Source organism: Poecilia reticulata, chromosome 5, assembly GCF_904066995.2.
Source record: "Poecilia reticulata chromosome 5, P_reticulata-male-v2, whole genome shotgun sequence".
NCBI classification, from domain to species: Eukaryota; Metazoa; Chordata; class Actinopteri; order Cyprinodontiformes; family Poeciliidae; genus Poecilia; species Poecilia reticulata.
In genome coordinates, this window is record NC_088834.1 from 31,114,621 (window position 1) to 31,129,534 (window position 14,914).

Here is a 14,914-nt window from a genome sequence, read left to right on the forward strand (position 1 = left end):
TGCTTCCAGCAATACAATGTCTTCATCATTCCTCTTGTGCAGACTTCAATTGCTCTACATTTGGAGGCATGGCCAAAACGGACTGAATGGCTTCGTTCACTTCCAGTAAGTCCAATACATAATTTTCTACTAAAGTTTAATCTTTCAACAAATTTATGAGAATCATTCACAAGGGAAATTATCTTTTTTGTCTATATCAAATAGTATTTAACTAATAGCAAATAAATATCTTATGCCTCCTATTGTTGCTAACACACATTACCAATAATAAAAAATAATTTCTTATAGCACATCCATACATGAGCTAATAATACGGATTGTTTGTTCAGGCTTTATTGTTCAGTCACAAGGGTCAAGACACCTCCAAATGGTTGCCATGGGAGATTGACTGATTTCTTAAACATACATGAATGAGTCAACACTCCTGGTATGTTTTTGAAATGACATAACATGATATAAAACTCAAAAAAGTTGATTTTACGCTAGCACTCTTGACCTTAGCATTAGCACGGTTGCTAAACTAATTTAAACTCGTTACGAGCTTGAATCGAGTTTAAATTATGTAAAATGATTTTCCATCTTTAGCAGCTTTCTGAACCAACATCTTCAGTAAATTTCTAAATAAGGATTTTTAGTTTATTTTACATAATGTAAATGTATTGATATTCAATACATTCCACTTCCGTTTAGAATGGGGAAAGCAAGATGATTAAGCATGCTAACAATGTTTACAGCTCCACTAAGCTTGTTTGTTCAAAGAATTTATCCAAAAATTATGTATTGTGACATTTATTTCTGTGCCATTAATTTGAGGACTCTTCCACATGACCTTTACACCCTAAATAGTGTGAGGTCTTCAAGCTCTTTCAGTCTTGTAATTTATGACCTGTTCCTGACTTGCATGCTTTAAATTTCTCTCAAAACAGAAAAGAGAGACATGAATCAATCCTGTGAATGAACAAAATAATAAAGAATGATAACTAAGAGTAGAAGGAGTATTTGTGGATATGCTTTTGAAAATAATATATCATTAAGCAGTACACCTGCTGAAGCTGTGTTTGGGGTGGGAGTTCCACCACATGAGGCTAGATGGTGTAGTGCTTTCAGTAGCTTGTTTTCAGTATGTTGTGCCAAACCACAGCAGAACGTCTGAGGTAGCAATAAAAGCTGTTTGCATTCCTCCGGCCAAAGACTGTGGATCCTTCACTGTAGAAAAACAATTGAAACAGCAGGAGCAATATGTATATGATTTTTTTTTTTTCCCATTTGTCCTAGTTCAGATTCAGATTATGTCATCCATGTAATCGTGGTAAAAGAATAAAATGTGTCACATGTAAAAAGAAGCTAATTCTGCTGACCTGATCTCACTTAATAGACAATAAAGGTTTACTTAATTCTACATAATTTAGAACTTCTTCTCCATAGTGTAAAGCAGAGGTGTCCAAAACTTTTTTTTTGACTTGGGACAAAATTGTATAATGTGAAACACTTGAGCTAAAACATATTTAAAGAAATAAATGACCAACAATTATGTCATTTTTTTTTAACCTGCATAACAATAAACCAAGCATGCAATATTTAAATTAGCCACATTTAAATATAGTATTTTTTTGTGGGAAAGCATTGTATAAATCATTGCTTATGACACTTGTAATACAGGAATATGACTGGTTTTCAAGTGCTCACAGCTCACAGACATAAAGTATAAATATATGAAGTTTAGATTAAGTTCATCGCTTCCCTGAACACCAGTAAATGGAAGACTGCAATTTACCCAGCCGGGTCACTCTCCAGAGGATGCCGAGGTCCATGTCAGCTGCAGAAAAACATTGGAGGGCCACTGTCACGGAACCAGCAGTGACCCGGCCACCACATGAGGAGTCACGCCGCTGTGAGGCTCTGGAAGCAGTCGAATGGTTACATGAAACTTTTAACAGAAAACTGGAAATGTTGCAGATCAACCACGAAGATCAACCACGTGCAGAGATTACACAGACTCCCACAAAAATAAAAACGGTTGTATAATATAAAATGTTTTTTTTTTTTCTATGTATGGAAACTTATGGCCCACCCTGTATATACATTCGTATTTTCACCTTTTGTTTAAAATTCACACATCCTCCATTCTTACGGTCTGTGAGGCGGTTAGCGGCTTTTATATTGTGACTATAAAAAATTCTTCAAAACGTTTTTTAACCAACACCATTATAGTAAAGAAATAAAAGAAACCTGCAGGGTGGTTTCACCATTGTGAAATTTCTCCTAAAAGATTTTTTGCCATTGTTAGAGTCCAAGAATGTAGTGCATGACTTTAATGTCACCGTGGAAACCAAAATACAAAGACGCTGCTGATCGTATAAATGTGCATATGTTTGTAAAAAAAAAAAAAAGCCACCCGCGCAGTACATTAATGTGTGGCTAATGTGTCATGGACCTGAACAAAAAATCTGTCCCTGTAGTGTTTCTGCAAGTGTTAGCCAAAGAAAAGAGGTGAAACCTAAGGAGGTACTTGAACACAGTCACATAAATGCCAGTGATAAGCTTACACAGACGCACACACAAACAGGGGAGTGAAAGTCATTAAGGAGGTCATAAATCACAGGAAGCAGTTCCAGAGAGAGATCACTCTCCCACTGTCTAAACACTGCTTTTACTCAGCTTTATTAGCAGGAGTTCTGCTCTCACCCAGGCTGCAGACACTGTCCTCCTCACTGCAGATGACCACAAAGATTGCACTGCACTAGAGAGAAGTGGTGGGGGAAACCAAATGAAAACAGCTCCACTATCTTGAGTTATTATTCTGCACCAATTGTTTTTCAAATGTATCTGCATATTCAGAAATCTCCAGCTCTATGAGACTGTCTGCTTGCATGACGCTGAATTTGGTTTCAGTGCAGAATTCTGAGAAATATTTCTGCCAAAAAAGTCGCGTCTGGGACATTTCAGCAACAAAGCAGTTCAAGGTGCTTTGCACCATAAAAACATTATACAGTCATCAATTAGGAAACAGCGATAAATAGTTCATTTTGCCAAATGTCATCATCAAAATTACCAAGCAAATACTCACCAATTGTTTGGATCAGCGTTTCATTTACTCCTAATCGGACGTAACTCTTAACAGGTGGGTCTTTCGCCTTGATTTAAGTGAGCTCTAGCTGTGTTTCCATTTACTCTACAATTGTGAAATTTGATATATAGAAAATAAATCTGATTTATAAAATTGCAAAAATTTTGATAAAACTCCTTTTTTAATGAATAGTTTTGGATGCGGTTGTTTTTCGGCTGGACCAAAATCGGTTTACTTCACAAAACTGCAATGGAAACACTTTTTTCCACAATAGTTACATGATCAAGTCCCCACATCTGGATGTTGCCAGTGGCGCAAACCACGAAAAAGACAACAGGAAGTAGTTGATGGATCATGGCGTGGCATGTTTCTTTATGATTTATTGCATGGACAAACTTATTTACTTATGATTTTAACTGCATTCCTTACTTGAAACACCTCAATTGCAAAATAGTTTTTTTCACCATTACCAGAATATTGACAAAGTTTTGCGCACATTTCTAATGGAAAAACAGCTAGTGTTTTAGCTGTTTTGCAGTTTCCTGGAAGCTTATTACAAATTTGTGGTGCATAGAAGCCCAATCTGACTTGACTGATTAGGCTCTGGTCTGTCATTAAAGTTAAAGTAAACCCAACATATTTTAAAAGAGAGCCTACCGATTCTGTTTTTAGGCAATAATTTCAGTAAGTAGTGTACCTTCACCCATTTTTAGTTTTTATTTAACATCTTTCTGCTCCATCTCTCCTTGTTATAACTGCAGGATGAGTCAGATGCATATCGTCTGGGATGTGTGATTGATAGAAGCGGAGCGGGGCGGGGCGGGGCGGGGCGGGGCTGGGTGTGCATTTATTAACAGTGTGCTGTCCTTGTTGCAACTTCTACACCTTATTGTTTTGTTCCTTTCTTCAACAGGGTAAATGACAAATTCTGTATTTAGACTACTAATTAGATTAATGCAACTTTGTGTTGCAAATTCTCATATGGGTTTCTCTGTGCTTTATCTACCTCAACACACCACACCCAAATTTTGGGTCGGGTTCTGGTCAGGCTATAAATTTAAACTAACTTGGAGACAAGTAAGACTGAGACAACAGTGTAGAAGAAGTAAGAAATATTGCCCCCTGCAGGTGAGCAATAGTAGTCACAGAGACCTGATATTTTTGAGTTTTTTCAGAAAATTTGCAACAAACTGACAATTATGCATAAGTACAAAACAAAAAAAGCAGGGATCTGTTGAGTCTGCGTGACTTAGCTTGAATTTCGGAGATTGTGAAATCATAAAAAACTGGATAGACTGACTAATGTAAGTTGGCACTACACAAATAAAAACTGCTTTGGTTTGATTGATAAAACAATATTTAAGCACACAACTGTTATCTTGAAGGGTGTCCCTCGGGAGTCTAGAGAGACGCATTTAAATGGCGTGCTGGATTTGGCCCCTGGGCCTTGAGTTTGACACACGGTGTAGAGGGAATCCCATCATCTCTCTGTAAACTACAGCAATAGGAACACTTCTACTATCCTGATGCATGTGTTGGCACAAGAAGAGCCGTCTTGAGGTCCGACAGCATGGTGCTGCCCCTTGACCTCGGTGACACCATACTAGCATCAACCAGTAACCAGCCTGCACTGAGAGCCTGGGAACGGGAATGAAAAGCTGTATAAATAGCCTCAGAGGGGCACAAAGGCAACAGCCACCCAACCCAGTGATAAAACCACACACACACCCACACACACACGCACACACATGCACACACATTTGCGTGGTTATCTTTGTGGGACCTTCCATTGATTTCCATTCATTTCTACAGCTTAGACCTTACCCTTATACTACCCCTAACCATTGCATACCTAACCCTAAACAAAACCCAATTTACACCTTAGTCCTAAATCTAACCCCTTACCCAAAAATAGTGTTTCCCCTTATGGGGACCAGGCTTCAGTCCCCACAAGGAGCAGTGGGTCCCCACAATGTAGTATGTATCAGGAAAATGGTCCCCACAAGGTATTACAAACAAACACAGACATGCAGACTCCTACCGTATGGGAAACTATTACAGTTTAGTGCATACAATAAAACAGTCAACACTATCAGGGAAGAAATCAGTCAGGACTTCTGACATTTTGGAAACTGGCTGTGTGAGAAAGGTTTACTCAAGTAAGGAACGGCCTTTATGGACACTGAGGTTCACAGCAACTCTCATTATGTCGGCTGTCAGGAGGAGGATCATTTAAAATGGGAGGAATATTAAAAAAGCTTCCCCCTTTTGTGTTCAGCAGCAGAATCTGAGGTAATTATTTACTCAAAAATCCAATAGTCAACTCTGCTGCCTTGTTTGGACCTTTGGTATGTCTTCTATATAGAGTGACTTAGTGTCCAGGTCTGGATTCAACTCTTTCTGTGTTTACATTAATAATAAACTCATGTTTCTTTTCATTGCATTTACTGTTACATTCTCTCTAACTTATGCTTTTTACACGTTACATTAGTAGAAAAGACAAAATGCTTTATCTTTATATTAAAAAATTTAAAGTTTCTCCACTGCAAAAATACAAAATGTTACCAAATGTTTGTCTTGTTTCTAGTGAAAATACCTAAGTACTTTAGAAATAAGACAAAACTAACAACTTACATCTCAGCAAGATACAAGAGTTTGTTTTAAGTCAATAATTCCTTTACATTACAGAAAAGTACTATCTACAAGTGTAATCTGCCTAAATGATCTATTAGTAAGAAGGAAGTGGTGACTTATTATTAATGCCTAAATTGTTCTACTGGGACATTAGTACTTGTACTTTTTCATCAATATTAAGGAATTATTGGCTTAAAACAAGCTCCTATATCTTGCTGAAAAGCTACTTGTGAGTTAGTTTTGTGTGATTTGAAATTGACTTAAGATATTTGCACTAGCAACTAGACCAAAATACTTGGTAAGATTTTGTGTTTTTGCAGACAAAAAGAAAAGAATCAATCATGTTCCGCAAATATTTGAACCAAGAAGGCCACACTTTTTACAGAATGTTTATTTATTTATTTATTTTTTGTCTTTTACAGATTTCCTAACACTTTCAGTGACAGTACAGCATGAGACGGGTAACATGGAAAAACTCAAGTGAGGGATTTGAACAAACCTCGGTCACTCTTACAGAAAATCTAAGCTTAGAGTGGTCAAACTTGTACTAAATGACTACATCAGTTTTCATTTTGACATTTATTTTTTTTTATCACAATTGTTAGGTAAAACAGCAACAAAAAACGTAAAACATCCAACGGGGTAAATACCTTAGCCACCGTATAGTTCAAGGTCTGCCTCATACAATCTTTACATGTCGTCATGTTGATTTATTTTTAGCATAGGAACAGACATTAGCTGTGTGCATAAAACTCAATATTCTGAGTATATCGAAAAAGCACAATTTTGCAATTGTGGCATTTTCGATAAATAAACACAATTAAAATTATATGTGAATAAGTTTGTGTACGCGATAAGTCATTATAACCATGCTGCACCATGATCCTCCAACTATTTCCACTGGCACAAACCATGAAGAAGAGGACCGTCTTCATGGTTTGTGCCAGTGGAAACATCCGGTCACTGATCGTGTGCAGGGTTTCCCCCAGAAAACTTATTAAGCCGGGTGGTCAAGGTGCAAAGGCGGTCCACCGGCGGTACACCGTATTTTTGTATTAAAAGATGTTCAGGTGACAGGAAATTAAAAAAAATATCACTCTGTAATTATACGTTACAGGAAAACATCGCCAGTGAAACATTACTTAAACCCACAATTAATCTTAAAAACAACAAATCAAAATATACAATTAAAATGAATATCAATTATTTGCACTTTTGTTTAATCCAAATTAAGTCAGCAGCTCCATCAGGCCCCCCAAGGCTTCATGGGCCCCATAAATGCTAATATTTTAACACAGACCACAGATACATTAATGTAACACTTGTTTATTGAGATGATCAATGCTGCTAAATTTCATTCAATTTCAACGTACATAAATTAAAAGATTTTAAATTGTTTAACATTTAAATGTAAGATTTTAAGGAGCTGGCAAGTTTACTTTGTAAAAGTTCAAAGAACAATATTCATAGTTAGATTGTTTTGTTACCCTAGCTACAATCTGATACTGTGAGTTTAATCTTTAAGTTTGAGCTGTTTGTTCACAAATAAAATTTAGTAAACTGCATTTATAACAGATTGCTTTTTAGGTTGGCCAATTAAACTACTCCCCCTCTCTCAGATTAAATCCATCACATCTGTTAGAGGTGCTGATGTTTTTAGCAACAAAAGGGGCCCCTACATCAAATTCTGCTCAAGGCCTTTTACCGGCCCTGCATGATGAGGTAATCTGCTGCACTACACAGAGATGCGCAACTACACATTATTCAGGTGGCACCGGCTTTAAATGCATAAACTATAAACCTATCTTCTATAAACATATCGCCAGTGAAGCGCTCAGAGCAACAGAGAAGCTTGCAATCCGGCTTAAACCCCCACCCCCACCAAAACAATGTAAAAAAAATTATTATTTTCCTAAAAACATAAACAAGAATGACTTAGCCTGGCGGTGGTGTTAGTAAAGGATGGCGGGCCGCCAGGCCTATAATACACTGGGGGAAACCCTGGTGTGTGATTTAGAAAAAAAACTATTTCCATAGCAGTTTTGTGAAATAAACCAATTTGGATACAGCCAAAAACAACACCTCATACAAGCGTGAAAACAGATTTTTTTTTTTTCAAAATTGCTGTGAATCCATTAAACAAAATAATTTTCGAAATGTCAAATATGTGGTCAATGGAAACATACACCTGTTGTATCTGTTGATACAACAGATGTAAGAAGCCATGTTCTTAAGGTGCCAGGTTAAAGAAACTGAATCTTTTCCTTCATCAGTACTTTAGTCATTATACCTTTCCATTCCGCTATAAGGATACTTCAGTTCTGTTTCTTCAGGTATTTAATTTGCAAAAGACAAACACGATTTTATCATTCTAAACTACTGACATGTTTCTGTATGATTTTCACATGATATGGCAGATTTTATCATGCATCAATTCAATCCATGTAACTTTTTTTGTCCCCAAGGAACAAGTACAAGACACATGAGTAGTATAAAATAGACTGAAAAGTGATAGCTTCAGTTGCCATGTGAAACTTTAAAGAGAAAAATCAGAGAATAAACAGAAAGTTTGCTGGATTTAAAAAACAAAATCTCTGTTGTTTATCATGGCCTAACTTATGTGTGAAATTCCACACATAGTTCAGCACCAGCGATGGACCAGCATGAACTTTCAAAAGCCACACCTCAGTTTGATTTGTTGCACGGCTTGCGGGTTAAAGCATAGAAACCGAGGAGCTTTATGTGATTTTGCTTTTCCTGTCTCCACTTTCACCTCGTCCATCATGCTCTAACTGCCTGTCTTCTCCTCACTGACTTTCAGAAACAATAGGATCCAGCTGGGAGGTTGGAAAGCCCTCTGGAACAGCACTAAAGAGGCAGCACGGCCTCCGAATGGCTTCCATTAACCTGCCACATGGTACTGAAGCTGGCTAAGATGGGGACAATTAGCCAAGTCACACACTCATACACACACACTTACAAAGTTCAAGTAACTGAATTAGAATTAGCATGACAATCTGAAATGAGTGTAATGCAGATTTTTCAAAAAATATTCATTACCCTTGAAGTTTTCTACTATTTGTCACATTACTACTGTAGTGATTTGAGTTCTCTGTGTGTTTATTTTAGGTTATGTTTCTTGTGAGTCTCTGTGCTGTCTTGTCTTCCCCCTGATTGTCCCCAGGTGTCTCTCGTTCCTGGAATTACCCCATGTGTATTTAGGTCACCTGCTGTCTCCGTCTCTTGTTGGATCCTTGTCGTTTGTTTGTTAGTGTCTGCCCTGTCTTCTATGGGTTGTCGTCACAGTAGAACTGTATAGTCCTGTGTTGGCTTGACTCTCGTATACAGTTGTCTCGTCAGTTGCTACCAGTGTTGGTGCTTGCCTATGCTCAACTGTGCTGCCTGTATCTTGGACTGTTTCAAGCTGCATTTTCAATATTAAATTCATCATTCATCTTTCAACCTGGGTCCTTGGCGTCCTCTCTCACCACCATCACCCACAACTCATGACAACTACTCAATGTTTTTCATTGGCATGTATTTGTGTTCACTCCTCTACTGTAATTCCTCTAAATGAAATCCAAAGCAACTACAAAATAAATCAAAAGATAATACGTACTTCAAGTCCAACTGTGAAGGCCTCCGAGGTTTTTGTTTGTTTTTTCTAAACTTCAGTGATCAAACATCACAAAAACCTAGAAAGAAAACAGAGATGTCAGGGATAAAGTTTAAAGGTTTTAAATAATCAAAACTTTTTTTTTTTCATACAAAAGCTCAGGCCGGACATTGTATTGGCATGTTTCTGGTATGCTCGTAACTCTGGCGCATAACCGTTGTTCGTAAGAGTGATGGACAACAAAGCACCATCTCTTGGCTCACTGGGGATTTATTTTTGCTGCAAAAACTGATCTGATGGGACACTACAAAAGACTGTTGTGTTCAAGTTGTGCTAAAAGTAGTCAACCTATTCAAGCGTGAAATAACATCTCAATCCTAAACAGCAGCAGCACAGACGTCCCCGATACTGAACCCACAACTTTCAGAGTACCCACAGACAATGTTGAAGTACTCAAGACCGGTCTTGGGCTCAAGACCGGTCTCGAGACCATGTTTTGATGATCTCGTCTCGGACTCGACCCTATTTGGTCTCGGGCGCTGAGGACTCAGGATTTTATTTCAAGACCGCAACAGTGGAAATATCACTAAACTTACAGCATACTGTCCAGTTTATTTGTTTATTTGTTTTCAGTGGCTGCAAAACGCACTGATTAAAATCAAAGCAATAACGTGACTTACCAATTACGTGTTTGTTACTCACCCCTCCCCCTCGCCACCATTCACTCGCACGCGGTGTTCCAAGACAGATGTCTGTCTAACCCTCAGTAATAAAATTGCGCTGCATAAAACATAAGAAATATGATGACAGCTAAATCAGCAGCGCTTTGCTTTCACAGACAGCATTGACTGCGTCAAACTTTTTTCGTCACTTAGAAAAAAAGCTCAAAGAAAGGTAAGCTCAATAGACTGATGTTAGCAATGCTAGCTGTACAGAGACACATAAGCATTTGTGATGAATGAAAGTTGTCACTCACTGCGCTGAATTATTGTGAGGAGGTGTTGACTATAACGTGTCACATATATGGGACAACGCTGTGTCCAAAAGTCTGCAATATAGTGATGTGACATTCACGAACGATCCGATTCTTCTGAACAGCTCTTTACTAAGAAAATAGACTGGAGCCTCACTTAGAGACGTTCTTTGTTCTTGTAATGCTCTGCGTACACTGCAGTAGCTATTATTTTATTTTATTAGCAAATAAATAAATTATCTCGGACCCTAAAAGTCTTGGTCTTGTCTCGGTCTTGATACACTCTGGTCTTGGTCTTGTCTTGGTCTCGGATTAGTTGGTCTTGACTACAACACTGCCCACAGAGTCACAGTTGCCGGGGCAATGGACAAAGGCAATCTACATCACCTATCTGCCTACCTTAACATATACACCTGAAATGTACTTATTTTTTATATTTCATACAATACTGTTTCAGTATTTTTATATTCACTTGTATTTTTTGTATATAGAGATTTTTAAATTGGTTCTGCTCTGTCCTCTGTACTGCTCTAACAATGTAAATGTCCTCACTGCGGGATTAATAAAGGAACATTTTATATTACAGGTACTTTTCCAGACAAATCGATCTAGTTTGTATAGAGAAATATAGACACAATAACATACAGTTAATGACATAAAAGACCATCTGTGAGGATACTACTTGAGGTCTGATCTTTTCTGTGGACAGACATAAACGCACTTCAGATAAATTGAAGTAACTGGGACTATACAAAAAGGCTTTTGATAAGATCAGCTGTTTGAAAAGCCAGTCTTTATTAGACTAGAGAGACAGTGAAGCAATTTTCAAGTTTGGACAGAGTAGACTTCTGATCACCCGAGGACATCCTTTCTATCTACACACATCAGTATCTACAAGGAACCTTTTGAAGAAACTTCAACAACAGGAAGAAATAAAATAGAATTTGGTGCTGATTGTTCTACCAGCCTTCAACACAGTCAAATAAAAACAAATCTTATGGTCTCATTGCATGCATGCATGAAGGATTATGTAGCAAGCAAAAAAAAAAACGTCATTGTTTTTTCTGGGTATTTATGGATACATTTATAACTCTTAACATATGGTATTTAGTCTTTCCCCAAAGAAAGTGATGGTATCCTCTAAGTAAATAACTTGAAGCCAGGAAAAAATCTTAGTGTCTTATGTTTTTGTTTTTGCACTATCTAACAGGAAACAGGAATCAAAGAGTATCCTGCTGTCTTCCCTCGGCCGATTGGTTGGCACCGTCATGACTTTGACATCAGAGGAAAACCGCTCTTATGGACAGCTGACAGTGTTAGGTTGAACATGAATTACACGAGTACAGCACCATTGTTTTACGTGTCATGGGAATAAGCCTGGTGGTTATTTATTATCCCGTTTTCCATTCCCAGGGATGTCATGTCGGAGTATGCGACTGGTTAACACAGTGATTCTCAACCCTGGTCCTCACCGCCCCCTGCTTTGCATGTTTTAGATGTGCCTCTATTCCAGAACAGCTGATTCAAATGATTGCATGACCATCAAGTACTGTGGAAGCCTGTTAATCACCCAGAGATACAATTCAGGTGTGTGGCAGAAGGGAAATACCTAAAACATGCAGGACAGGGGGGTGGTGAGGACCAGGGTTGAGAAACACTGGGTTAACACATCCTGGATTTTTGTTTTGAGAACAAAGGGGTACTATTTTGAAAATACATTACTTTTACGTACATAACTGAAATGATATAGCAAATAGACTTACTGAAAGATGATCCTTCTCTTTACTAATTATCAAGCCAATATTCTTACATGATGCATTGTCCGTGTCAATTACAGGATCCTTTTCTGTTATTCCCCATTCAGTGAGAGCCTTCCTCAGATCTTCTGCCAGGTTTTGTCCATTGTGGCTCTAAGGCATGTCCCGGGTTTGTAAGACTTGGGTAACAAGCTCCCATTCCTCATTGATAAAGTGAGCCATGATGGTCACATAAACTTCTGTTGTTTGTGAGGTTCACCCGTCGCACGTCAGAGCAACCCTCTCCGTACTGGCAAGGGAGGCTTTGACGTGCCTTTGTCTAGGCATACAGCCTGGGAACGCATACTTTGGTGAGGTGTTCATGGGGCAAGTCCTGACAGTGGGGCTCCATCGCGTTCACCATGCGCCTGAAACCTGCATTAACAACCACCAGGTAGCTTCTCAAATCCTGACAAATCATCTCAGTAATCTTTTGTGACCTCGGAGATGGTAACTTATGGAAGCACCCGCCATCGCTGCCCAACATAGTTTGTTTTGGGTCATAGTGTAGCTTCCTTGGCTAGTGTGACGTTTCAGGTGGGCTCGTAGGGTTGGTGGTATTTCCCCGAGTATTAAACATTTGTGTGACACAGCTTGCAGACCGCCAGTTTTATTCAGAAAGTTGCTTTATTTCTTTTCGAAGCCAATGTGCTCCCACACATCTGCTTTTAAGCAAGAAGGTGCTGGAGTGATGTTCGCCACTATTATATTAAATCTCCTTGCTCACATTTCTTCTGTGTAAATCAAGTATCTAGGCGGGTAACTTGATAGAAATGCTCTACAGCTGACTCGAGTGGCTGGATGACCTAATCGCTCTCCCTACAAAGTGAACAGAGGTGAGGATGGGCAGTGAGGAGAGTGACAGTTGGAACACCAGGGATTTGAGTAGGATTTAATGTATCGATACTCGCGGATGAAAATTCAATACTTTCGGAGGAAAAAATATCAATAAATGTCATAGAATCAATAAAATTACACAGCCGTACTGCAGAGGAGGATCCGAAATAAGAGCCACTTCAATGTCCTTCCATCGAGCAGCATAGTTTTTATTACAAAGGTTTATCCGAGGTTTAATTTGTGCAGAATAGAAATAATTCTTTACATGTGTACATCCCTGGAAATGCTTATGCCTTAGATGTTGTCAGTTTGCCTTATTAACTGGGCTAACAGTTCTATATAAAGAGCTAAAAGTAAAGGACAGAGTACCAGTGGCAGGTACTGCAGTTCTGCCGTTTCCCCCTGAACCTTTCTGGACTGATTTATGGTAACACTAAAAGAGGAAAAGATGCATTACTTTACAAGATTACGAATCATTTGGCACTGTTGGCTTATCAACCACATTAACAGCTCATCATTCATGCACGGTAGCAGCATGTGTGTGTGTGTGTGTGTGTTTACCTGAACAGCAAAGGAAGTCCTGAATACATTAACAAGATATATGATTTAAACAAATGTCCTGGGAAACACACACGGAAGCATTTGCAAATGTCCATCTCTTTTGCTCTTTTGTCTGAATCCTTCGCCAACTGAGTCCAAGGAGATCTGGAAACCATTCAGACTTGTGCTCACAAGACAGCAGTAGGCTTTTCTCCTACAGTGTTTGTCAATGGCCTTTTCAACAACTCACCAGGACCAGGCGCCAAAGGGTCAGACTGCCCAGCGTAGCTGCACAGATGGCCTGGCCTAGTGTCCAGCAACAGACACAAGCTAGGATTGGCTTTGTGCAGGTAATGATCCAGATCCAACAGGGCTGACAGACTGCTGAGCAGAATGAGTGCTCGGGATCAGCAGTGAAATGGGGTTCAAGTAGGAAGAGCAATGAGGAGGAACTGCCAAGAAAGGAGACTTTCATGTGGTGGGACCGACAAGCTGGGCCGACTCTTTTAATCCAAAACAACACCAAGAATCTAGCCAAAAGACGCGACTTTCATGTTTCACAAAGTAGTTTGATGAAAATAAGTTTTGTGTCATTCCAACATGTTGAATCTGTAGCCGTTCCCAAGTAGGCCAAAACAGAAGCTGATCACCTTTAAATTACACAGATGACCATATCTCCTCATCAGGTGGTTTCTTTAGGCAGTTGTTTGCAGTGGACTTCATTAACGGCATCCAAGTAAAGAGGACAGAGTAAAATGCCATAGTATATTTAGGTTTCCTTTGACTTCACAATTATCTGAAAAATCAGAAAATACTTCATCAATCCCTAAGAATATTTAAATATTCTAACTCAATATTGTCCAGGTTTCTCTGATGAATGATTCATCATTGTTCACAACTTCTCCTTCTGTTCGCTGATCGATTTAAATTCTAGGGGAGAAATCAAAATCAATGGGAGAAATCCCAACTGGAGCACTGAAGGAAGATGAAAATCGAACAGGATTACACAAGAAGGCGAAGGGCAGGCTAGACATATTCCTGTTCCTCATAAAATCCGTAATCACTGACCCACAGACCAAAGATAAACATTTTTGGGTCATTTGAGATTTTCAATTGCCTAAAGCTGAGTAACTGAGCATGGTGTTACATACATTTAGTCTTTCTAGGAATCTGGAACAGGTGAATCCCAAAGGTTAAAATCCACTTCGACATCTTTTGCTCTCTTCATAATGAGCCAAAGACTTCCAGTTGTTAAAGCCGTTTGAGGCTCTGGTGTGTAAGGTTAAATGACTTCAAGGATTTGCATGTTGAATAAAAGGTTATATTGTGTCCATCTCCTGAGCCAACACTTTTCCCACAGAGCTAAAAAACACACAAAGACACACTCTTGGTTATGGTTTTCCCACAGAGCTCGGCGCTCCAGGGAGAGTAAATTGCCGTAATCCGGGGCA